The sequence below is a fragment of the Acomys minous genome (assembly GCF_964271855.1).
Source record: "Acomys minous genome assembly, chromosome: 13".
In the NCBI taxonomy this organism is placed as follows: Eukaryota; Metazoa; Chordata; class Mammalia; order Rodentia; family Muridae; genus Acomys; species Acomys minous.
The window spans coordinates 99,878,031-99,903,010 of NC_140495.1; the positions used below are offsets into that span (position 1 = coordinate 99,878,031).

Sequence of the window (24,980 nt, forward strand, 5' to 3'; positions counted from 1 at the left end):
GGGATCTTAGCAGAGAGGCAAACGCAGAGTGCGTTATTGTAGGTGACTGAGTCAGGCCTGATTATGGCCAATACAAGCACTCTCCTGGATCTTGATGTCAGTCATTCCTCAAAATATCCACATCAATGTATACAGTCAGTTCCCCTGCTTTACAAAGCATCCCAACCACCGGGATTGATTGCTGATTTTCATTACTCTTATGAGATGGACCCTACAACGAATCACCAAAATTATTGGAGGTCAGCCCTGCACGCAGCTTTGTGAAAATGAAACTGGCATATAAGCTGAAGCTGGCAGCAGGTAGCTGTAAAATGAGTGAAAGATTTAGGAAAATGCCAGAAGATTTATCTCTCCCTAATTGCTCTTTTACTTCCAGAAGTTAACAAATTGTCATTGTCATCTGGGTTTCCTGTAGAGAAGGAAGACATTTTATTTAATTACATCTTCTGTTCTTCTGTTTGGAGAAATCTGGTGACTAAGGATGAGAAAGCATTCAACCAAACCTCCAAAGAGGTAGGATGTTATATTTCTTCTACTGTCCTGGCCTGGCCTTCTATGGGTAGTGAAAAAAATACTTAAGCTTAATACAATCCATTCTTCCACCTACCAACTGTACTTACAAAAGGTTCCAGGGTTCTCGAAATATTAAGACTTTCAATTTCCTGGCGGCATGGAACTGGGTAGCCAACGGCCTGCGGAGCAACATGTCTAAATTTTATTGTGACTACTGTAATGCGTATCTTACCCATGATTCTCTGTCTGTGAGGAAGACACACTGCAACAGTAGGAAACACAAAAGACAATGTACAAGACTACTACCGGAAATGGACGGAGGAGCAGGCCCTGAGCCTGGTTGACAAAACAACTGCTGTGTTTCAACAAGGAAAAATGCCTCCAGCTCTAGCCTGTGCTCCTACTCCTGCAGGGGCCATGATCCCACCGCCCCCAAGTCTCCTGCCCACCCTTATCCTGGAATGATGCCTGCACCCCACATGGGAGGTCCTCTTATGATTCCAATGAGGGGCCCCCCTCCTTCTGGGATGATGCCTGTGGGACCAGCTCCTGGAATTAGGCCACCCATGGGAGGCCACATGCCCATGATGCCTGGGCCTTCAATGATGAGAGACCTCCTGCTCGCTCTGTGATGGTGTCCACTTGGCCTGGCATGACTCAGCCAAATAGATAAGAGCAGAAGGGCTCTTTATCAGTTGTGTATTTCTTATTCTGTTTCACCAGGGAGATCCTGGTGCTGAACTTGAGTGTTGTCTAACTGCATGGCAAGAAAACTTCACCCTTCTCAACAGAATAAGCTTTCGGGGGGGGGGGCGTTTGGGAAAGAAGCAGTATTTAAAAAGTACAAATTTCACTTATATTGTGAAATGTGAAAATAAAATTGTCAGTTGTTTTAGTTAAAAAAAGAAAAAGATTCTCACTGTCTCAGTGGTACCCAAGATGGCCCAGTAATACTTCCACTTTGGTACCCAGATAGGATAACCCAGAATTGCTCCCTACCTTGATACCCCAGAAAGGATGAGCCAGCAGTGCTCCCTTCTTGGTACCTGCAATAATAGGCCACTGATGCCCCACAGCTCAGTACCCATCAAGAATAGGGCATTGATGCTCCACAGGTTGGTACTCATCAAGGATAGGGCATTGATGCTCTACAGATAGGCACCCATCCAGAATAAGACATTGATGCTCCACAGGTTGGCACCCATCCAGAATAGGACATTGATGCCTCACATCTCAGCACCCATCAATAATAGGGCATTAGTGCTCCATAGGTTGGTACCTACCAAAAATAGGACATTGATGATCCACAGGTTGGTACTCATCAATGATAGGACATTGATGCCTCACATCTCGGTACCCATCAAGAATAGGGCATTGATGCTCCACAGGTTGGTACTCATCAAGGATAGGTCAGGAGAGTTTTCTTCCTTGACACCCCAGCAAAGAGGAGGCAGAGGTATTCCCCACCTCTGGTTTACTGAAAAAAAAAATTGAAGTATCTATTAGTCACACATGGAAAGCAAGGTATCTGCAAAATCCCCATGGAAGCACTTAGGGGCTGATCCTCAGTTTTCTGTAGGGAAATCCTGAACAATCAGTCTACTGCATCACTGCTCAGGAACAATTTCATAAAGTGCATTCTGGGACCATTGCTGTTCAAGGCAGCTTGTGATAATAAATGAATCCTCAGGACAAATGAGTGGAAGATATAAAGTCCTTCAGTGACAAATATCCCACTAAAGCAGACCAAGAATACCAAATAATGAAGGCAGGTTATCAGATATTTATAGTTCTAAAACTAACTATTTTTTTAAAAAAGAAATAATCATTTAAGTTTCCAATAGTCAGTGTTCCCTTGAAGAAGATGGAATAGTGGAAAAAGTGAACCCATCTCATGTCTAGTTTTTCTTTTCTTTTTGAGACTGTCTTACTTTGCAGATTGGGTTGGCATTGAACTCACAGTGATCCTCTTCCCTCCCGAGTGCTGGAATCAAAGACATGTTCCACCACACCTAACTCACACGTTCTTTTTAACTGAATCTTCTGGGAGCTTCATTATTGCTTTAAAGAAGCCATATTTCATGCCTTTTGAAATTAGTTCCCCTTTAGAAAGGATTCAGAACTTGTTAATGTTGCATCCACCACCTGCAAATGCTCTGTAAGCTCTGTCCAAGGCTTCTTTCTTCAGATGGCAGTGTTTCAGAAGCTCTAGTCTGTCAGCAGTGGACAGGTCTATTGTCACTTATTTAGCATGCATTTCTGTCTTTGAAGCAATGTTGGACACTCAGGCTTTTCAAGGTGATGCCAACCTTGTCCTGAATTATTTTCTGAAGATGTATGTAGTCCGCTAACTCTGAGTGAAGCCAAACTTTGGATCTGTGCCTGGAAAACGCAGTTGTTTTATGAGAAGACACAATGGTGAACACAATAAAATAGTCCATATCTGCCCTGTGAAGATACTCATAGGTGCTTTGTGAAGCCCATCACGTCTCCCTATTTACTGTAAAAGTAATGTTCAGAAATTGTAACTAAAACATGAAACTTAATACTGTATAAATTGGATTCTAATTTTCAAAAGGAAATAGAATATCTGAAGACATGGGGTTTCTCTGCGTCAGACCCATCTCTTCACTTAACATTTTGTAAGCAGAGGAGACTGTGTTTGACAGTGTCTCTGTGCTCTGTACCTGGTTTGTGTGTAGATTCTCTTGTGCACACAAGACATTATAAAAGCCCTCATAGATTTGTGTAAAGTTTAAGAAATAATGTGAGGGTGAGTTTCCTTAAGGACATACCATATTTTAATTTCTATTCCTGTTCAAAGAGGTCTTTAAAATATTTTTTAATGGGAATAGAATTACATTTCTGCCTCGCTTCCCTTTCTTCCTTCCTTTGAGCCCCTCCCATGTCCCCTGCTGCACTCACAAGTGGATAACTTCCTTTTTCTTTGACTATAGTTGTTATATACACATGTACGTGTATACAAGTATGAACACAAATACATATAAATACAACCTGCTGTGTCAGTTTTGGTGTTTGTGTGTTATTGTCTCATGGCTGACCACTTCACCTTGGACAACCACTAAGAAGGCTCACTTCTGAGAGAGGAAAATTCTCCCGGAAGTCATTAGTTGCCTGTAGTTCTTTGTTTAAGGCTGGGACCCTCCAACATCTTCCCCTTCCATGTTACGATTCTATTGGTGCTTCCTTTCTACCAGTCTTATTTAGGCAGCCATCTCTAGGAGAGATCATTTCCCTGCAGACTTCCTAGTATTCTAGCTCTTACTGTCTTTCTGCCCCATCTTCCTCCATGTTCCCGGAACCACAGATGCAGGAGTTGCGATGTATCCATTGGGGCTGGGTGCTCCACAATCTGTTCATCTCTGCATTGAGTCCACTTGTGGTTTATTGTGATGGTCTACATGTGCTGTAAAGAATAAATTCTTTGATGAAGAGTGGTAATTACACTTATCCAGGAAAGGCGGCTCACACACAAAGATGGTTCGTGTGCTGCAGATCTAGAACTAGCAAAAAAACAATGTCTAGTCAACACATACTAGGAGTTAAATGTCACTATATCTTGTCATTGATTTGTAAAGTATGTGGACATATGTACCTATAAGTGTACAATCTGCTTCTGAAAGAATAAGCCAATAGTAATGTCAGTTTTGCTTATGAAATTCAAACAGTGCAAGGTCTTAATGGAAGGGAAAGGGGTTTTACAGTATTGCTGTACACTTTGTAAATTTTGCAGATTTTCTTTCAAGAACAAATTAGTATAAAAATCAAGGTCCCTCAGAATTCATCTTTCGGCTTCCAGGTGAGCAGTGAAAGCTTTAGCATCAGCCATGGCGGTTGGTTTCAGTGTACAAAAGTTTTAAAGGACACAGGGAGGAAAGAAAACTTAAATACTGCCTTTAAGCCAATACTTTCTCTTCTTAGTCTATGTTTTTCACTTTGTATAGAAATAAAACTTTTACCTAATTACCTGAAATATAAACTGTAAACCTTCTTGACAAAGCACCAATGTGAGGGAAAGAGCTGGAATTTAGTTGGAGCTTTAGGAGTATGAGTGACATCCGAGGCTGACACGTCTGACACGTGATCTTTGTTATTTCAGGAAGATAGTTTTCCCTCCAGATTTTCTAGTCCATATTACAGTTATAGCAACTATATATAAACACAAATGGCTGTGTTTTCCAGAACAGAGTAAATACAGTACAACATACTAAAATGTGATATAGCTAACACAAATGTATTTAAGTATATATAGTATATACCTGTAGAAATGATATGCTGAAATATGTGCTTGTGTTTCAAAACTACATTTTTTAAAAGAGCTATAAAATTCATTCTGGTAGAGACTTTTCATATGCATCTAGCAGACAACAGTAGGGCACTGTCCTTTGTTTCGAGCTATGTGCTATGTGCTGTGGGAGAGGGGTGGATGCTTGTAGAAGGCTCTTCATTCCGCAGTCCGAGACTCAGGTTCTAATCTAGCCTTCAGCAATCAGCTGCACAGCCACCTGTCCCTTTCTTGATGTCTGTAGGTAGCTATTTCCTCATGTGCACAATGATGAGAGTGTCTCCAAGATTATCCTAGCTGGGAGTACTAATAACTCTATGATTTGTGAAGCAGAAGCAGTTTTTCTCTAGACTCATAAATAACTCTTTGTTGCTGCGTTCTGGCTTACTAACTTAGCACCCAATTTTCTGCAAGATTAAAATTAAATGTAGATTGCTACCAAAGTCCTTATCAAATTGAATGTGGAGAAATCTGAGACGCCATGTAGGAATAAAAGGCATTATATGCCATACTGTGTTAATCTTGAAATGATTCTGTAAGGCCAAACATCTGTATGAATGGCTCTCAATTGCTGTAATTACTTTAATGGGGAGCCGTATAAATCGCACGTACATGTGGATTCTCGCTCAACTGTACATCAGAATAAATGTAGGCTGGGGAATATTATTAGCAATTATAATTGTGAGCTGTTCTCCTGCTATGTCCCAGTTATTACTCTATAGAAAGAGGCTGTGATTCCTACAGTTGTGGTTAGTTCTGGATTTGTGAGTGGCTCTCAGGTTTGTTTTGGTTTTTAGCTTGCCGTCAGACAGACATCTGTCAACCCTCGCTTCCTGTTTTCAATTTAATGTACATGCTCTTGCATGGACCTGACTTCACCCAAAAGTAATATTCTAGTCTGTCATTTTACATACAGTCTGCTAGATATAGGAAAGATGGGACAATGCTTCTGCTCAGTAGAAGATTAATTAAGCCAGATATCTGCAAACTTTGATAGTTTTTTTAAAAATTCCTATTTTGTCTTTGTTCTTTGAGACAGCATCTTATATGTTACCTAGACTTGCTTTCAACTTGAGAGTCTTGTACTCAGTTTCTCAAAGCTTGGAATTTTATGTGGATTTTATCGTAGACAAATTCCGAATTTTTAAACCCTAATTTTCTCTTTTTATTTTCCTGTCATGTGTGCATATCAGGCTTACTTTAACAACATGATAGCAACCACATATTTTGTGTTCTATATCCCCTAATTAATTTAATTTTAAAATAATTAATTAAATTTACATCCCTGATCATAACCTCCTCTGTCCTCTCATCTCCGTCCCACCCTCCCTCCCTCCCTCCCTCCCTCTTCCCCCTATCCCTTCCCTACACCTCAGAAAAGGGGAGTGCCCCCCACTACTAACCCACCCCATCCAGGACATCACATCCATCAGGACTGAGCACTTCCTCTCACCCTGTGGTCTGGCAAGGCAGGGCCACCATGGGGAAGTGATCAACAAGCGGGCGGCAAAAATTTCCATGTCAAAGACATCCTCTGCTTCCCCTACTAAGGGGCCCACATGCCCATTTGGTACATCAGCGTGGGGAGCCTAGGTGTAGTCCATGCGTGGTCCTTGCTTGGTGCTTCGGTCTCGGCAAGCCCCGCCCCAGACCCTGGTTTGTCAGGTATGTTGGTCTTGTGGAGCTCCTGTCCCATCCAGGGCCTTTTTTCCTTGCCCTGCCCCTACTACACCCCCACTTTTCCATAAGACCTCCTTATGCATTGCCTAATGTTTGGCTGTGAATCTCAGCATCTATTTTGATCTGCTGATGGGTGGAGCCTCTCAAGGGACAGCCATGCTAGGCGTAATTTTTTTGTTCTATTGTCTTTGACTTTGGGTTTCCGTATGAGATCATTTGATGTGTTGCTTTGCTCGCTAGGTTTTTAAAATGATTATTTTTATTTCTGGCTGCACTCTACCACCCACTTTATCTCGCTTCTTAGTAGGATATGCTGTGTGTGGTTAAACAATACAATATCGTATAAACAAAGAGCAGATCTTAAAATCCAAACGAGAATTTGGATGTTAAATAATAAAAACCACATCACCTCAATTTTAGAAATCCCAACGGTTTAGCTATCTGCATCTGGACTCTTTGAATTTGGAATTGGATACAGAAAAATGAAAGAGAAAGATGATTCAAACTTGTGTGTACAATACCTCTCATTTTCAGTTCACACACTCCAGCTGGAATTGAGTCCCTGGCACATTTTAAATCAAACACCTATGGTATAACTTCTCTTTGGAATTTCCATCTGAACTGTGCTTCCTCTGCGTTCCACTGGCTTCTGTCGCTGCCACCAGTGTTTCTCAGACTAATAAACCTGGAATCTGCTGCTTCAGCTGACAGCATCACAGAGTCCTTCGGCTGCCTCTTAGTGTGGTAGAAAATGAAACGATTATTTTTTTTCTAAATAAGTGAAAGATAAGAAATCTTCCTCTGAAAATGTGAAAGATAAGAAGTTATTGTTCTGTATGATTGTCTTCAAACCATAGCGTAGTATCGCAGGCCTTATAGGACGCAGATACTTATCAATACTGTTTTCCAAAACCAGCTTAGAAATTATGACTTAGCCATGGCATGCAAATATTTACCCAATTTACATTACGTCCAGGTCCAATCAGTAACAAATCAACATAGTTAAGCATTTTTGGTAGCAATGAAATCGTAACAATTTGCCGTAATGGTCTCCTTAACTGAACAGGTTATATGAATTCTGTTTGATTGCCAAGATTATTCTAAGATGGGAGGCTGCAGAGATAACATTCTCATCTGTGTCTATTACTTTTATATTCACAGTGCTTAGAAATGAAACTAGTCTGTATACCCACAAGCAGATAAGTGGGTAAAGAAAGAGATATCTATCTATCTATCTATCTATCTATCTATCTATCTATCTATGATACATCTACTATCTATAGATATATAGATATATGTTTACCTAATTATAGATCTCTCTCTATATATATAGATGTATAGATATAATAAATACATATATCATTAGACTAATATTTATGACTATTTTAGGAAAATGGAACTAGATGTTATTATACTAGATGAAATAAGTCTCTCTCTCTCTCTCTCTCTCTCTCTCTCTCTCTCCACACACACACACACACACACACACACACACACACACACATATTCATACATACATACACACACACATGCAGTGAAGGAAAAGAGAGGGCAAAGAAGTAGGAGAAAATGGTGTAACATGTGATTTGCATGTCGAAGATGGGACTTGTGGAAACAGAAGAAAGGGAATTATAAGAGGAGTGTTAAGAAACAACACAGCAGAGGGCAATGTGGAGGAAGCCAAACATATTGGCATATATGCATGAGATGTCATAACCAAGTGACTTTTGATTTAACAAACTACTCCCCTAACTCAAGATTTAACAAAATACTCCCCTTAAATGGGAAGGCGGTGTATTTCAGGTTTATACACTGTGTATGTCACTTAGTCACACAGTGACTATATTTTTAAATGCCTCATAGAATTGTGAATATCTTCACCTGGTCATATTTAAGAGATTTTCTTCAATAAGCATAATCATTTGATTTCAACCTTCTGTTGTCAACTTCATAAGGAACAGTAGAAAAATGTTCAAACACTCTATGTGTGAATACAACCTTTCAAGTACTCTTTTATCTATTTATCATAATTCCATCAATTTTAAATTCATCTTGACCATAATAATTCTTGATTACTGCCTTATTATGTTTAGCCTACAGTGACTGATGTATTTGTCAAAAATTATGTTTTCTATGACTTGTCTCATGTGATGAAATACAAATATCACAGTTTTTGTAGGTCTGTTGTAGTATTTACCTAGTTCAACATATTAAATAGATTATTTCAAGCCTTCATCTTTAATTAGTTCAAGATACATGATAATTGTAATATTTTATCCTAAATAAAATTTTCAAGTAGACAAACAAATGCAGTTTTCCTGATTCCATATGTACCATAATGCAGTTCAGTTTTATTTGCAGGATGCCATGCGATATTCAACAGTGACTCCACCTAAACCCCTTATAACCAAAGTCCACTTGTCACCTCAGGAGACAGCCAGTGCTTAAGGTTATGATAATTGAATTTATCTTTTCTTTTAATGAGCTGAATAAAAGAACAAGTCACGTGACCTTCTATGCATATTTTATTTCAGGTCTTCTCTAGAACAAATGGGAATACATTTCAAATTGCATGTGACCTAAGTCTCTTTTTCTGACAAAGGTCTAAATGCTGCTTTAAAAGCACACTGACCCAGGTCCTCTAAGGTCAATAAGGACAGAGAACCTGGTCAGGAGCCCCTGGCTCTTGGACACTCTTTACCCTTGGAATATCCCATGAATCAACAAACTTAAAAATATCCTTAACCTGTATTCTTGATTTCAAATTCCAGCCATTCCCACTACTTTGGTCACCCCAGAAACATTTTGATAGAAAGCTCTATTTTACATGTCCTCAGACATTTTATATTTGAAGACGTTTCATGAAATCTTAGGAATCTATTTTCTTCAGAGGCTTAAACATTAAGGAAACTACCCTTAGTAGATACAGCCTAAACCCTATAGATTTATGCTTACCAATAGATAAAAGAGAATTTAAATCAAAGGCCCTAGAAATCATCAACTGATCTTGTGCATTTTGAACTCAACAGAATTTTGAGAGAGTCACTCTGTACATCTTACGATCTTTTACTCCTGCAGGTTGGGCCAAAATGCACATGTACAAAACCCGAATTCAGGTAGGCTTATGGAAGGGAGCAGCAATCAGAAGATGCTTGCCAAATGGAGTCTTAAAGCTTAAAGTCTTTCTTTTAACCTAAAAAAACAATTTTGTCCTAACTTTCATAACCAGTCTTGAGTGTTCCTTGATTTTTTAAAAAAATGAATGCCATTAATTTTAGTTCTTAAGATAGATAAGTTTTGCTATAAAAGGTTTCCATAAGGCATAGACATCTCATTGGATGAAATTGTATGACACCATCAAACCTGTGGATTTTTTACAGAATAAACCAACCATAGAGTGCCTGTGTACTGTAAAACCTTTATGCACAAATAGACATTAATGATCTGATGTTTTTCTGGCCATTGTTTGTTACTTTTTTTTGGGATTAATTTATTTGGACATACCATGTTACAAATATCAACTTCTCCAGGAAAACTGCATAAGAAAATAAACTGAAAAAAAAAAGTTCTCGAGTCAACAAATCCTGTTAAATTATATGCATTTTCCCATTTCTTGAGGATTCATAAAATTTTTAAAAAATGGCACAATGCAGTCAGGTGTAACTCTCCTAGAAATTGCTGAATTTCATTCTCTTAACATTTTCAAAACGTATTTATCTATAAACTCTGTCAGAAATAATTTTAACATAAAGTAATGTATTTAGATTCTTGATCTTGTATATCTGGATTGTTTGTTATGTTTTGAGAATTTTTACTACGTACATGGATTATGTTCTTCTCTTACCAACTCCTTACCAATCTTCCCGTCATCTAACTTCATGTTCTTTCTCCTGCTTAAAAAAAAAAAAGAACTGCCTAAGGGTGAGGGAGAAACAACACACACACACACACACACACACAGAGTCATAGAGCCTAGTTCTTTTCTGATATACCCAGTATCTGTCTGTCCATTTTTTTAATTTATTTTTTTTCACTCCTAGCAGCTCTCAGTTGCAAATTGTTTCAGGGTTAGAGGTGGGACCCCATGTCTGCTTCCCTTCTCAACACCAGGACCTCTTCTGGCTTGACCCTGTGCAGGCCCTGTACATGGTGCCAGTCTGTGTGAGTCCTGTTGAGTCTGGAAGATTCTGTTTCCCTGGTGTCATCCATTCCCTCTGGATCTTGAAATCTTTACTCCTCTTCTTCTACATAGTGCCCCGAGCCCTGAGAGGAGAGGTTGGATGGAGAATGGGTATTCCAAATACTCTCAACCTCTGCACACTCTTCCGCTGTGGGTCTCTTGTTTTTTCCCATCTATGATAGAAAACAGCTTCTCTCATGTGGGGTGAGCAAGGACTTGATCTATTGTATCACAAAATGGTATTAGGAATCCTTCTAATGCTCTTTTCCTTTAGCAGAATAATAGCAGTAGGCTAAGCTTGTAACCTATCCAGTCAGGTCCCTGGCCATGCTGGTAATGCTAGGTGTCGATTTGGTCTCATGGAGTGGATCTTATATCCAGTCAAAAAGTGGTTGACTACATAGCATTATAACCTTTGTGCCGCTGTTGTATTAGTATTTCCTCATATCTTTCAGGCTGGCCACTGTGGTAGGTCGCAGGATTTGTAGCTGGGAGACATTGATGATTATCTTTCCCCTTTGCTTGTAAGTATGTGTAGTAACTTACAACATTGTGAATTATAGAGATTATGGATGTGGGGCTTCTACTTATGCATCATCTTGATTTCCCCGTGTTTAATGACATCAGTAAGTGTTATCTTTGGCATCCGAGCAATCTTAAGCATCTTTGATGTATCGTTTGTAGTTTCACCTATTCCACATTTTTCACATTAAATGGAGGCCCACAGCTTTTTTCTTTTTGGGCTGGCTTCTTCCTCTAATTATAATGCATTTTGTTCAATCATGTTGATGTGCACATCAGTATGTGAATAGTTTCGCTATTAACATTGAGTCATGCAGCTCCCCATTTTAATGCAACCAGAAATTTGTAGACACAGGGAGTATTATAGGCACTATTTGCTGTAAATAGTGCTGCTAGGCATAGTCATGGGCAGAGAGCTGTATGACTGTTTCTCTTTGGGGTCAATAAGAAGAGGACTGCTAGGCCATATGTAAACATTTTAGGGAAACAAGATTTTTTTTTTAAATCTATCTGAAACATTTTAGATTCCCTCTACTCTTGATAAGACTTGAGTTCTAGTAGACAGGGCCTGTCTTGTTGGCCACAGATGCCTACAGAGATCACACTGTTATCCCACTGTTACTGCATGAGCCATAGCAAGCCAAGAATTCTCATCACTCTTGATGGAATTTGGTAAGTATTGGAGGTAATGTTTTTCAGGGTGTTGTAAATCTTTAGGGAATTTCCAAAGATGCCAAATGATTTAAAACTATAGTCCCATCAGTCCCATTGCTGGCAATGTGGTACCCCTGCTGACTCTGCCTTTCTAGACTTCCTGCCTATTTTTGTTTTTTGTTTTTTGTGTTTTTTTTTTTTGGTCTTTGACATTCATTCATATTTTTTATAGCCATTGTTTTGTATGTTCCATGAAATGTGAAAGCTTCTCAGCTGTCAAATATGTTCAAATATTTTGTCTGTCTCCTTCTACTGACTCTCCTTTGAAGAAGATGCTATGCAATCTATGTGCCTTCCTGATGTGTGTTTGCCCTTGTTCTACTTCTTGTTGCCATGTTAATAAAACACCCTGAGCAGAAAATCCCGTGGGAGGAAGGGTCCCTCATCATGGACATCAATTAGGCAGCTTGTCCCATCCATAATCAAGAGCAGGCAGAATGAATGAGTACACTCCTTTCTCAGCCTCCTTTCTCGACTTTCATATAGTCCCGGTCCCACCAAATGTAGTGGTGGATTGGGTCTTCCGACATCAATTACCATAATCCAGAAATCACTAGAACAACAGGCCTGCGGCCAGCCTGCCGTAGGCAATCCTTCTTCCTGCCTCTCTTCCTAGGACAGTCTAGATTATAGCAAGTTGAAAATTAAAGCTGTCCATGATAATAAAATCCAGTGTTCTTAGAGAGAGGCCAAGATAGCCCCCATTCCAAAGACATCTAATTTCTTCGCTAGTGTGGCCCCTTCCGTTATTGTCGGGTGAACTATGTGACTCAGTGATGATGCTTCAGGCCAGGTTATCAGACCTGGGAATGACTCCACCTCTCACCACAGGGAGTGCTTTCTTTCTTTTGCACAAGGTCTCCTTGCATCTCAGTGGCTCCATGCACACAGCACAGCTAGCCATAGACCCACAAGATGCTTTTAGCCAAGCCCTCCCTGTAGCTCATTTTTTGCTGTGGATCCTTTCTCTTAGGTTCCTTGTCTTACAAGTTGTTGGAACCTTAGTGTTCCTGAGCTCTGGCCCCTGGCTCTTACATGTGACAAATCCTCTCATTCTTTTGTGCTTGCTTTTTGTATTCTATTTTCATTGTTGTAAACTGCCTCGTGACAAAACACCATGGCCATGATGACAGAGAGTGCAAGTTACTCACTCTACTTCTGTTTTCACATAGTTTCATCTCAGCAACCTCAGATCCAATACCACAGCTCATTGTAAAGATTTTTTTCTCCCCACACCACTTGTTTTTCTGTTTGTTTTGATCATAATTCATCACAGTTAAAAGTCATGTGTAAACCTATGCTTTAAGCAGAAAAGGTTTCTCAGCTGGTTAAGGAATTTTCGTTTTAGTTTAATTTTGAACTTGTCTGCCTTTGGTCCTCTATGCTGATTTGTTTTCTATTTGGGAGTCATTAATTTTGCAGCTTTTGTAAGAATGTTTTCTGTTTTTTTACTTTTCTTACATATGTGTAGGTATGTGTGTGCACATGCATGAGGAAGCCAAAGGAGGATGTTGGGTATCTGCCTCTGGAACTATCTCAGAGTCTCTTCCTAAACCTAGACTTGTCATGAGCTGACTGATCAGTGATTTCAGGCATGCTCCTGCCTCAGCTCAGCTTTCTATGCCTGGTCTGGGCATCAAAGCTCAGGCCCTGGTGCTTCTTCAGGGGGTGCTCTTCCCCACTGAGCCCTTCTCCCCAGATCTCCCAACTTCAAACAACTTCCTTTAGGGCAAACTATGTTGCTCAAACATAGATCGCTTGTATAGATGAAATAAAGCAGTGGGGTCATCATCCCAAGGACTGGCAAAGAAGAAAAACAACAGCACACCATTGGTTGTGTTACCCAAGTCACAGAAACATTTGAACATTTTGGAAAGCACAGGAGAAAACCGTGTTTTAGCTTGCTCTGCCATTCAGTAGGAGCACTAGAGATTTGGGAAGTAGTACACTAGTGTTGTGAAGATATCTTAGAACCTGGGGGCCCTTGTGAGGACCCTTATAAGAGGGCCATGTTCCTGACTGTGAGCGTTTTATATTCAACTTGGAAAAAAAATCTGAACTCAGAACTTGTGAAAAGTGTCTGCTTGGCCATGGAGCCTGGTGTCTGGCATTTTCCACAAAGGCAGTTTCCCACTAGAGTGTGTGTGTTGTCCTATGTTAACTCCATTGTTTGTAACCTAAAATATGGCTCTGTTTTGCTCAGTTTCTCAGATTAAACAAGAAGGAGCCCTTAGAATACAGTTGCCCTCTGACTTTTCCAGGAGCAGGGGAAATAAACAGTTGCCAAGGGTCTTTTGCTACATTTAGTTTCATTATAATAGAATGATTTTGCAAGTGTAAGGAAGATGTTCAATCTGAAGCAGGTGTGCAGACTGGCCTATTTCAGAATTTTCCCCCTTTTGTTCCAATGAAAAATACTCAATGTATATCACGAAAGTGTGATGTGTGTGTGTGTGTGTGTGTGTGTGTGTGTGTGTGTGTGTGTGTGTATCTGTGTGTGTGTGTGTGTGTGTGTGTGTGTTCATTTGCCTTTGGATCACTATTATGAGGAGAATGGTTGTGAGGGCAAAAGTAAAATGCAAATGTTGATTATAATTTGAGATGAAAGTGAAGGCAGAGGAGGGTAGGGTAGTGGGACCAGGAGAAGAGGACAGAGGGGGCTGTGATCGATATGTAAAGTGAATAAATACATGAATAAATAACACATATCTACATCCTGATCTATCTTGTGGTTTAGAATCTTGGGGCAAAAACAGAGGTCTAATTTACCAGTTAATCCTTCCGTTTGTAGCACCAAAGTGAGGCTGGGGTAAAGTGGCTCCCTCCCTCTGTAGAGCCTTCTGTCCTTGAGATCTGGGTTCCAGCCTTAGAAATCAGATAAAAAACTGTCCAGTTTGTGGGAGCACAGTTCTGTGTCCCTTCTCACCACTGGGAACAAGGAACAGGGAGGAGGGACCAGGTCCATTCTGGGGTTTAAGAGCTAGCCAGCCTAGCCCAACCCCTGAGCTCAGTCCTGTTAACCACTCCTCCCTCAGGTAAGTAGATGCAAACGGAAATGCTTTGCCAGAGATGCTCAAAAGACCTGCTCAGAAGGCTTTCCAAGCAGAATTATTCATGGCATCTCAGCAGGAAGGAGATTTAGCACTGCCTATAAAGTGTAAGAACACATATTTTAAATTGGACATGTTTTCTGAAATGGTGAATGTAAAAAATGGCATTACAGGATTCCATATTTACTCCTTTCCAATGGCTTTTAAACAAAAGTTTACGGTACATTGTGGCGGAGAGTCTGTAACTGTCAGGTGACGCAACCGACCTGCTATTTTTCTGCTGCATTTATTGTTGCTAAAGATAATTTCCACAGTCACTATTCGGATGGAAGTTTTCAGAGAGTATCAGAAGATTAATATTGCATTGATTTCTTTTTAACCTTAGAAGTAAATCCATAAAACCACCTGAGCAGGTGATTATTTTCTTTTTAAATGACAACACAGATAACAGCGGTCTAAGCATTCCAGTCCATTTGTCTTTTCTTGTTATTTTTATCTTTCTCATTTCAGCTTTTTATTATCTATTTTCTGCTCATCACTCTGAATATTGATTTATGCTGACTTGCGTATGATTCTGTAATTAGGTAGGACTCAGTTTGATTGGGCTGTATTAGCTCTGAAGTCCCGGGCAACACCAACACAGCCCATATCTTAGAATCTAATTTCCTACATAAGAGCTACAGACAGACCTTTCATAACATTTCAATAGATATTATTCCCATGTTTATTGTCTCATTTTTTGGGTAACGCTTTGGTTTGATATTTCTTAAAGCATATGGGTTTGTGCTTTTGGAGTCTACAAGAAAGAGTCAGATCCATTGGAGTTACAGGTGGTGTGCGTGCCCAGAGTGGCTGCTGGGAACCTAATTCAGATCTGCTGCAGGAGCAGTCCTCACACTCAACCTCGGAGCCACCCTCCAGCCCTCACTTACCTGGTTTTTTCAGTGCTTGTTTAACAATGTTTGGGAAGTTTTCTCCATGAATTCTCTGGAACATTTGGAGCTGACTTTTGCACTCTTGTGGATCATTTAATTTGGTACTGGTATTGCCATTGATTGATCTCTCCTTTGCCTGAGTTATTTCAAGAGTAGACTTCTTTATGGCACTTTTCACAGTAGCCTTTGTAGCTTTCTTGAACGTCGTGCCACCGAGGAGGTACAGGTGAAATCGGATATTTAACTCAAAATGCCGAGTTTATTATTATTGAGTAACTATTAAGGTATATTTACATAAATCAAAATTAAGTCTTATACTGATTTAGAATTTCTAAATAAAAATAAAACATCTCCCTTCTGCCTCTACCATGATGTCCAATTGAGCTTTCCACACAGGGGAAGCTGATGTGATGGCCTTTGGCTACTGCTGGCTGACTTAGTTCTGTGTGTTTTCAGCTCTCCCATCCAGCTAACTCCTATAGGCCTACCATGCAGTAAGCTCACATCTTGGGCTGACTGTGGAAAACAGAAACAAATTTGTAGAAAATAAATTATACTTAGGCAAAATAATTACTTTTTGTGTGATTATCGTAATGGCATTAATCACTTTTAATATTTAAGACCCTGTGGGTGCAAAACTCTGCTGTCACTTAGAACACTCCTCATGCCCAGTCCCATGTTGTAGCCAGGGTTCCAATGAAGCTGGAAACTTCTTTGGAATATAGGGTTTGGGCAGCTCAGGGCTAGTGAATTAAACATTGTCTGTGAATGAATTGAAGCAGAGATATACACATGTATATACAAACACTAGACTGTGAAAAACCAGGCCTGTTGCTACTACAAGCTAATAGCCTTAAACTTTCAGATCTATTGTCCTTGGCTGGTGCCATAGTTTGAGCGGGACCCCTGGGCCCAAACCTGCCTATCATAATGTTCTTCTTGTAGGTTTCTAGGACCCTGTGAATCCTTCTACTTTGCTATTCTCCCATGCTTCTCTCATCTAGAGTCCCAGTAGGATGTCCTCCCCTCTGTCCCAGTTTCCTGGTAAGTGAAGACATTCATGGGACATGCCCCTTGGGCTAGTATGCAGATATAAGTGCATATATACCATTTGACTCTTTCTGCTTCGGGGTTAACTCACTCATTATAATCATTTCTAGCTCAATCCATTTGTCCACAAATTTCAGCCGTAAACTTCAAACCCCTACCCAGATCTAGCCAACGGACAGGACATTCTCCACAGTTGAGTGGAGAGTGGGGTATGAATTTCACACGTACTCTGGGGCCTCATATTTGACCATGTCCCCTGGAGGGGGAGACCTGGTGGCACTCAGAGGAAGGACAGCAGGCTACCAAGAAGAGACTTGATACCCTATGAGCATATAAAGGGGGATGAAGCCTCCCTCACTCACAGTCATAGGGGAGGGGAGTAAGGGGAAAATGGGCGGGAGGGGGTAATGGGAGGATACAAGGGATAGGATAACCATTGAGATGTAACAAGAATAAATTAATAAAATAAAATAAAATAAAATAAAACCTTTCAGATCTATGATCTACACATCAGACTCTCCTTTTTTGGGTGGTTATGTCCTCTGGGGTCTCAGTGAATCAGAGTTTGCTACTCCCAGCCATTGCTCACAGCGGGAGGGAGAGAAAAAGGACTGTTTTCTAGACACCTTTGCCTATGACATGGTTTCCAACTAGTCACTATAAAATTTTGTTTTCCTGGTGCTTCTTGTTGGGTCCTTCCAAAAGTATTTGTTGTTCACTCCTTAGAGATATAGGTAGATTTTCAGATCTTCCTTGCAGGATCTTTGATCCCATTGTGATCCCTGAGATTGTGAACTATAAAGACCTGCCTTTTGTTTGATGCGGTTGAGCCTTAACACACATCTTTAATTCAAGAACTTTTTGTACATAGGACTTAATAAAGTTAACCCTGGGTCGAGAGGCAGAGCAAGAAACCAGCTGACAGGGATTAAAGAGTAGAAGGGACTTTGAGTTAGGTGTATTTAAGACAGCTTGTAGAAGAAGAAGGAGATCTTGGGATCTTTAGTTTTTATCTCTTTAGCTTTTTAGTTCATCGGCTCCTTGGCCTTTGGCTTTTTGGGCTTTTTGAGATTTGACCTAGCAAGTGTTTGGCCTTGGGATTTTTGGTCTTTTCCTCCTGGGCTGTCAGCTGAGCTAGTAAGCCTTTGGGGCCTTTTCCATTGGGACATGAGCTGAGTAGGAAGGTCAGCTGGGTGCTTTCTCTGCCTCTTTGAGCTAGCTGGTTTTCACCCCCAGCATCTGGCTCCTGAGTCTTATTTGGTAAAATGGAACATTTGGGATTTTCAATATAAAAACAACAGCTCTTCCTTGAGGCCACATGGTTTCTAGAAGTGCAGAAAGCATAGCTCTATATCAAGAAAGGGACATTTGGTTAACAGAATGAACACTGAAGTCAGTGTGAATTTTTACTTATTGAAGGGACCTGTTTCTTGCTGTGCCATCACAGCTGTGGTTGACTTTGGGGAAACATGAGTATAGATGTTGAAGCTTGCAAGTAAGTTTTAGTGAGAAGGCAGTCTCATATATGAAATGCGTTAACTTTAGAGACTAATCTTATCACTGTATATTTTAATTTTAATTGGTAGTTTAATCATAGGCTGCTTTCTTGTATTTATTTTGTCATTAGTGTCTTCTCTCTACCCAGTTTAATTATTAAAGTTTAATTAACCCAGACCTTCCCTGTGGTTCAATATAAAAAATTACTCCAGGATTTAGGATAGGCTACTTTGACTTGTGTTTGTGAAAAGCTGACATCAGCAGAGAATCTTGTATAATCACATGACTAGATTTAATTTAAGATACTTTACTCACTGGTTAACCAGCAAGATGAAAACTACTGTAAAAAAAAAAGCAGTGGTCCTTTCTCTCGCAGCCATATGTGTATTGAGTAGCACTCTTTCAAGAAGTTTTCTCTGGATAATGTTTCCAATTTAGTAAATAATGAGATGAGATCTCCCTGCCCTTACTTTTAATTAGAGTTATATTAATATTGTAAAGATAGTACAGGATGTTCACATATACCTCACCCAGCCTTCATCACTGTATATCTCTTGTAAGAACTGACCCAGGGTACAAAATAGCATCCTGTTGTCACACCTCCCAAGGCCCTTGCCCTCAGTGCTTGTCTGTATTCCCTGTGTAAACTACCTTAGCCTTGAGAGGCTTCTGTACAGTGTCCCACATTTGTTTGGCTGATGTTTTCCTGACATACAGGCTGGAGTTTGGAAAGGGAAAGAATACTCTGAGGTATCTACTCCATCATTCCCTGTCAGAGGATACAGGCTATTCTCTGAGACCTGACAGCACAGGTGATGCCTAGTGAAGTATTAATTAAGGTGAGGTTTCATAGATTTCCCCAAGGCAAAAGTCTTCTCTTTGTCTACACATCTCTGTGGGAATGCGTGACTGAATCTGGCCTTTGCTCACAGGGGCAATAGATACAATGAAGTTTCTGAAGCTCCTGCTGGGGCAGGGGTTCTCAATTTGTGGATTATAACCTTTTGGGGTTAAATGAGCCTTTTAGTGGGGGATAACTTAAGAGCCTTGGAAAACCAAAGGCATCAACATTATGATTTATAACATTAGCGAGACTACAGTTATGAAGTGGCAACTAAGTAACTTTATACAACATGAGGAACTATATTAAAGCATCACAGCAGCAGGAAAGTTGAGAACCACTGTGTTAGGGCCTGGATGGTTCTCTACATATATCACTGAGATATTTCTAGAAGGAAGACTTGTCTTTCTGTATCCAGTTACTGTTGTTTTGCTGGCCCTCTGCAGGCTTAGGCTGAGAGAAGTTGATAGAGGAAGTCAATATCTGGCCAATGCTTGGTCTGGAGAGGGCTCCCCGGCCACTCTCTGTACATTTCACCATGGTGGGCCAGGAGTTGGCTTTCGGGTCCAAAACCTGGCCTTAAGTCCTGAGTATAAGAAGGAAGAAATGATCTGGCATGGTGGTGCACACTTATAATCCCATGACTCTGGGAGGCAGAGGCAGATAGATTTGTTTGAGTTTGTGGATAACCTGGTCTACAAATTGAGTCCAGGACAGCCAAGGCTACACAGAGAAACCCTGTCTTGGGAACAAACAAACAAGAAACCCTGTCTTGAAAACAAACAAACAAACAAACAAACAAACAAGGCAGAGATGAAGACACAGACAGACATGCGTCTCCCGTTCCTGCCTTCTTCCACGTATCTTTCACTTCCACTGCACGAGGTCTAGGCATGGTAATCTCTTGCATGGATTCCTCACATCTTGGTCTATATCTTCCAACGATGGGGTTTTAAACCAACTAATGTGTTTTTTTTTTAACTAGGTATGTAAAAGAGCAACTTGAGTATCTCTTCTTCTATGTTATCTACTTAGCATCATACGGCGTCTTGTGAATTTGGTTTTATTTTTCACTCTATCACTTTTTGCTGTGGTTTAATATCTTGCCTCTGAATTTAGTATGGGCAGCAGATAGAGTAGAGGAAAGGAGAGAGAGAGAGAGAGAGAGAGTAGCATATTTGTTCCAATTTCAATACCTGAGGCATGCTTGGGTTATTTCAAATTCAGGCCTGTATGAAGGGTATAGCTTTGGCTATTTGACTGTGTCTGTGGATATGTGCTGTGAGTTCACTTGAGTAAAGAGCTCTTCGTGCAGGGAATGCTGGTCATGTGGAAAGGTCTATTTAATATTTTGAGGGACGGCTAAATGTTAAAGTACCCGTGTTGTGTGGATTCCTACAAACAACATATGGGTTTTATTAGCTCCATATCCACCGATGCCTGCTGTATTTGTTAGCCAGTGTTTTCTACAGGAATGGATCTAATAGAATGAACATATATTTCAATCATCTGCCTATCATCTGTCTGTCTATCTATCTATCTATCTATCTATCTATCTATCATTTATTATATTATCTAACAGCAATATAATCTATATAACCTATCTTTCATCTATCTATCCCTATCTATCCATCTGTGTATATATCCATCTGTCCATCTATCTGTCTAGTCCGTGAGGCTGGGTAAGGTTGGATGTCTTAGCTGGTCTTCTGTATAGGTCAGAAAGCTGAAGAAGTAGACTCCACTGCTAGAAAAAGAATGGGTTTGCTATCCAGTACAGGAGAAAGCAGGGAGGGAAGGAGGGAGGGATGGCGGGGGACAGAGAGAGAGAGAGAGAGAGAGAGAGAGAGAGAGAGAGAGAGAGAGAGAGAGAGAAGAAGAAGGAGGAGGAGGAGGAGGAGGAGGAGGAGGAGGAGACAGATACAGAGAGACACAGAGCACTTTCTTCTTCCATGTCATTTACATAGTATGCCAGCAGGAAGTGTGGCTCAGATAAAGCTGGGTCTTTCCAACCTCAGAAGACCTAGATTAAAGATAAATGTTTCTGCCTAAAATGACAATTAAGAAAAAAAAATCCCATACAGGTTTACCCAGCCATTTGGATTTGGTTTAATTCCAGACGTAGTCAAACTGACACCCAAGCCTAGCCATCTCACCTGGTAGTGACCTCAGAGTGATACCCATGCTGGTATTGAGTATGGTGCTGATTCTGCCTTAATTAATATTAGTCCTGACAAATACCTTCCTATGCTAACCTTGTGATGCTTATTTGTGTTTTGATTTTCAAGATGCCATTAACAATTTACATGTAGATATCCCTTCTTAGAGATTTCTCTAGTCAGTGGCTGGCCCTTTTGTCTTTTAAAACTGGGTCTTCCAAAGAAAACTCCTTTTTATTTGTATGAAGTCAACTTTATATTTTTATCTTATATGGACAATATTGTTTTTGTTTGTTTGTTGTTTTTGGGAACAAATATCTGCCTCACATAATGTCACAAAGACTTCTCTAATTTCTTCCAGTTGTTCATTTTTAGTGTCTACATTTAAATATCTGATCTACATGGAATTTATCTTTAATGTTCTGTGAGTCAGGGCCATTCTTTGTCCCAGTGTATGTCCAGGTTTCTGAAGCACTTGTTAGAAGTACTGTTTTTTCTTCAGTTAATGTTCCAGAAACTTTTGCCAAAAAAATCAAGCTGTATGTGTGAGGTTTCTGTGTCAGTTTCATCAGTCTTCAGATCTATTTTGTGTAATTAAGGGGGGACGTAATTACATCAACTCTACAAAACATCTGAATAAAGTGATATGTGTGCTATGAACACTTCCATCATAAAGCTGTTTTACCCTTGCTGCTTTGTTTCCCTTAACTTTCACATCTTAGAAACCAGCTTGTTGTTTTGTTTAGAGGAGACATGCTGTGAGTGTTCTTTGAGAAAAATGTTCCAGATATACCAGTCGGTGTGAATACACTATGCCGTTCCTTGGTATCGTGTTTCCATTGGGATGGGCAGCTGGATGTTCAGAGTGGGATGACACATGGTGACTATGAATGGAAATCCTATTCGGTAGTATTTAGAATACACATGTTTTCTCAGTTTTAATGGTTTCCTCATAGCTATATTTACTACATGTCAGAAAAACTGCAGATAGTGCGAAGTCATCTTACAGCATAGCCAGACATAATTCCCACCGTCAGGTTTTTCTTTGATGCTGCCTGCTTTGTTTCTATAATTAGTGCGACATTCAAAGCCTAGAGAGTCCGTGTGTAAGTCACGAGGTGATTCCCCCCATGCTCAAGGTAGAGGGCTCCACTGTTTCAACTTGACTTGAGGGAGAGGCAAGTTCTCCTCATAGTCACCTTTGCTTTGGCCCCTTCTTGAAGTTTCTTTTACAGTTTCAGCACATAACACCCAACCGGCCAGGGAGCATGCCTGTGAGTTATGTTTCATTGCTTCCTCCTTTGTTAAGGTTTTTACTTCATTTCGACTTTCAGCGAGAGCCCTTGGACCTGCCGGATGCCAAACAAAGCTCTGAGCTCTTGAGTGGCTCAGCAAGGACAATAGTTATAGCCTTTGGCCATTCACATTGCATTATAAGCTGAAAGAGATCTGGCAATGTCATTTCCTGACGTATTCTCTTTCCAAGTAGTCCAGGTTATTCAAGTATAAACCAGTCATGGGAGCCCACACCAATAATCCTAGCACTGGGGGTGGGGGTGGGGAGGCAGCCGCAGGAGCATTACAGCAAGTTGGAGGCCAGTCTGGGAAACATAGCATATACACACCAACCAGAGCACTGTAATGGGCATCTGTTGCAAAGAAAACCCAGGGACAAACAGAAACTTAAAATGGAAGAGTGGGAGAAAGAAAAAAGTATTCAGATAAATAACGAGTGTAAGAGCAGATACATTTTCTAGCTCACTTTTTGCCACAAGGGACCTCACCTTGTGATGGAGCGAGCATCCTCACCTCATGGTGTCACATAAGGCTCATCCTGAACAGACTCAGTTGCTGAAGAAGCTTGGTGCTAAAGGCCATCGCCAATATTAAAGTCAAGATTATACGGTAATGGAGTAAGTGAGAAGTTGAATGGCAATCTATAGACTATGCCATGGCTTTGTACAGACACCATGCTGTGCTCTTTGATTATAGTCAAGGAGAATAAGCTCAGTAGGAAAACCAAGGCAGTGGCCACTCCGGAGGAGTTAGCATGAAATATTTCAAATAAGGTGGGTTGTTTGGATTCCGGTTGAAATCTTTTTCAGAACCCAATATCCAGCAAGCTGATTTCTCTTTTCCTGAACATACACTTTTCTTTAGGATTATAATTCCATACAGCTCTGTGTGACCTATGTCTTATATCATGGCAACATTTGAGTCATCTTGCCTTTCACTTTCGCTTCAAAGTAGGAGAACGGATTCTTGAAACATTGTGAACGGTCGTTGATTGTGTTTGAAAATGTGACACTTTTTTGGAGGACCCTGAGGTCCCATCAGTGTGATGAAGAACTGGGACCACACAGGGTCAGCCTACTAGATGCTTTGCCCATTACTTCACATGCTTCCATCTCTGACCATGAATAAGAGTGGCAGCCACAGAAATCTGGACAGTTCTTGTAGATAAATATTTAAGATACTTGGAAATGCACTCCACTTTGAAGCGTTTCAGAAATGTTAAGTCAAACCCAGCACAATTCCATAGCAATCTAATTAATTCAGTGTCTTTCTCAGCATGCCCTTCTTGAATATCTGTTACTGCATTGATTACTAACCACTAAAGCTTGATAAAATGGGTGTTCCTGCTGCATCGCTATAGTAGTGGGTAATAAAATAAACAAACAAACAAAAAAACAAAACAAACAAACAAACAAAAAACCCAACTGACCATACAGCTGTGTAACAAAACAAAGCCTGAGTTATTGGTTCTGAGATGTTTGCTATCTGGTCATAATGTGACTAATACTGGCAGTCCATCTGCTTTAATTGTCCTCCAAAGTGGCCGGATGACATATCATGTTCTCAGAGATGGGATGTCTGAATGAGGGGGTGGGGGTTATAAAGACATCACCTTGTGATCACTTCAGAGTTTCTATCTTTAGAATACAACTTTGACAACACAGAGCATGTGTGAAGTATTCTCCCAGTTTCTTCAGTTCTAAGCAACCTTAATAGTATCCACCCTTGTCTGTTGTAGTTTTTAAAGATTTTATTTATTTATTATTTATATACTACTCTGCCCCCATGTGTGTCTGCGTGCCAGAGGAGGGCATCGGATCTTATTATAGATGGTTGTGAGCCACCATGTGGTTGCTAAGAATTGAACTCAATTGGGTTATTTGGTTTGGTGGTGTTTAATTTCTTGAGTTCTTTATATATTTTGGATATTAGACCTTTGTCAGATGTAGGGTTGGTAAAGATCTTTTCCCAGTCTGTAGGCTGTCGCTTTGTTCTCTTGACAGTGTCTCCTGCCTTACAGAAGCTTTTCAGCTTCATGAGGTCCCATTTATTAATTGTTGACACTAAGGCCTGGGCTGTTGGTGTTCTGTTCAGGAAGTTGTCTCCTGTGACTTATATCTGCATACTAGCCCAAGGGGCATGTACCACAAAAGCCTTCACTCACCAGGAAACTGGGACAGAGGGGAGGACATCCTATTGAGACTTTAGATGAGAGAAGCATGGGAGAATAGCAAAGT

The 24,980-nt window shown here is 40.3% G+C and overlaps 1 protein-coding gene and 1 pseudogene across 2 annotated transcripts in view; both read left to right on the forward strand.

The window, feature by feature from the left end:
• The window catches only part of PCDH15 (protocadherin related 15), a gene marked incomplete at its 3' end in the record, with an annotated part of 1,334,501 nt that overhangs the window by 76,038 nt on the left and 1,233,483 nt on the right, over positions 1 to 24,980 (forward strand). The window lies entirely within an intron of this gene.
• Positions 664 to 1,186, forward strand: LOC311581282 (U1 small nuclear ribonucleoprotein C-like; annotated as a pseudogene). The gene has a single exon. The product of its transcript is annotated as a U1 small nuclear ribonucleoprotein C-like (transcript).